Source organism: Camellia sinensis, unplaced genomic scaffold (assembly GCF_055761805.1).
Source record: "Camellia sinensis isolate YWXY unplaced genomic scaffold, ASM5576180v1 Unanchor145, whole genome shotgun sequence".
In the NCBI taxonomy this organism is placed as follows: domain Eukaryota; kingdom Viridiplantae; phylum Streptophyta; class Magnoliopsida; order Ericales; family Theaceae; genus Camellia; species Camellia sinensis.
This window is the reverse complement of record NW_028129026.1, coordinates 35,001-37,500: the sequence shown is the minus strand read 5'-3', so window position 1 is coordinate 37,500 and position 2,500 is coordinate 35,001.

The window sequence follows — 2,500 nt, the reverse complement described above, 5'->3', positions numbered from 1 at the left end:
ATAGCTAAAAATATTGGCCGTATGCTATTATTACAATTTCCTGAGTGGTCTGAGGATTTAAATGAATGGAATAAAGAAATGCATGTTAAATGCACCTATAATGGTGTTCAATTATCAGAAACAGAATTTCCGAAAAATTGGTTAATAGACGGTATTCAAATAAAGATGCTATTTCCTTTCTGTCTGAAACCCTGGCACAGATCTAAGCCACGGTCCTCTCATATAGATCGAATCAAAAAGAAAGGACAAAAAGATGATTTTTTTTTTTTAACGGTTTGGGGAATGGAAGCTGAACTTCCTTTTGGTTCTCCCCAAAAACGGCCTTCCTTTTTTGAACCCATTTTTAAGAAACTCGAAAAAAAAATTGGAAAATTGAAAAAAAAGTATTTTATATTTCTAAAAGTTTTAAAAGAAAGAACAAAATTTCTAAATATCTCAAAAAAAACAAAAAAATGGATTATCAAGGGCATTCCGTTTTTAAAAAAAATAAAAAAAGAACTCTCAAAAGTAAATCCAATTCTATTATTTAGATTGAGAGAAATATATAAATCAAGCGAAACTAAAAAAAAAAAAGAAAAAGATTCTATAACCCGCAATCATATAATTCATAAATCCTTTAGTCGAATTCAATCTACATATTGGACAAATTTTTTACTGACAGAAAAAAAAATGAAAGATCTGACTGATAGAACAAGCACAATCAGAAATCAAATAAAAAGAATTACAAAAAATAAAAAAAAAGTGACTCCAGAAATAAATGATAGTCCTAATAAAACAAGTTATAATGCTAAAAGATTGGAATCACCAAATTGGCAAATATTAAAAAGAAGAAATACTCGATTAATCCGTAAATTACATTATTTTATAAAATTTTTCACTGAAAGGATATACGCAGATATCCTTCTATCTATTATTAATATTCCCAGAATTAATATACAACTTTTTGTTGAATCAACAAAAAAAATGATTGATAAATCCATTTACAATAATAAAAAAAATAAAAAAAGAATTAATAAAACAAATCAAAATAAAATGAATTTTATTTCGACTATAAAAAAGTCACTTTATAATATTAGTAATAAGAATTCACAGAATTTTTTTGACTTATCCTCCTTGTCACAAGCATATGTATTTTACAAAATATCACAAACACAAGTTCTTAACTTGTATAAGTTAAGATCTATTCTTCAATATCACGGAACGTCTTTTTTTCTTAAGACTTCAATAAAAGATTATTTTGGAAAACAAGGAATAATTCATTATGAATTAAGACATAAGAAACTTCGGAATTCTGGAATAAATCAATGGAAAAACTGGTTAAGAGGTCATTATCAATACCATTTATCTCAGATTAGATGGTCTAGATTAATAGCAGCAAAATGGAAAAATAGAATCAATAAATGTCGTACAATTCAAAATCAAGATTTAAACAAAGAGAATTCATATGAAAAAGACCTATTAATTCATTACAAAAAACAAAACGATTACGAAGTATATTCATTACCAAATCAAAATGAGAATTTTCAAAAATACTATAGATATAATCTTTTATCTTATAGATCTATTAATTATGAAAATAAGAGGGACCCATATATTTATGGATCACCATTCCAAGTAAATAAGAATCGAGAGAGTTTTTATAATTACAACACACATAAACATAAGGGCAAATTTTTTGATATACTAGGGGATATCCCTATCAAAAATTATTTAGGAAAAAGTGATATTATGTATATGGAAAAAAATCCGGATCGAAAATATTTTGATTGGAAAATTCTCCATTTTTGTCTTAAAAAGAAAATCGATATTGAGGCCTGGATCAAGATCGATACCAACAAGAATAAAAATACTAAAACCGGGACTAATAATTATCAAATAATTGATAAAATTGATAAAAAAGATCTTTTTTATCTTACGATTCCTCAGGATCAAGAAATCAATTCACCCAATCAAAAAAAAATATTTTTTGATTGGATGGGAATGAATGAAGAAATACTAAGTCGTCCTATATCGAATCTGAAACTTTGGTTCTTCCCAGAATTTGTACTACTTTATAATGCATATAAAATGAAACCGTGGTTTATACCAAGCAAATTACTTTTTTTTAATATAAATGAAAATGGTAGTGAAAATAAAAACATCAATAGAAAGCAAAAGGGGGTTATACCCTCGAATGAAAAAAAAAAAATGGAATTAAAGAATAAAAATAAAAAAGAAAAAGAATCTGCAGGCCAAAGAGATCTTAGATCAAATGCACAAAACCAAGTAAATCTTGTATCTGTTCCCTCAACCGAACAAAAAGATATTGAAGAAGATTATTCAGAATCAAACATGAAAAACCGTAAAAAGAAAAAACAATACAAGAGCAATACCGAAGCAGAACTAGATTTCTTCCTGAAAAAGTATTTACTTTTTCAATTGAGATGGGATAATGCTTTGAATCAAAGAATGATCAATAATATCAAAGTATATTGTCTCCTGCTTAGACTGAGAAATCCAA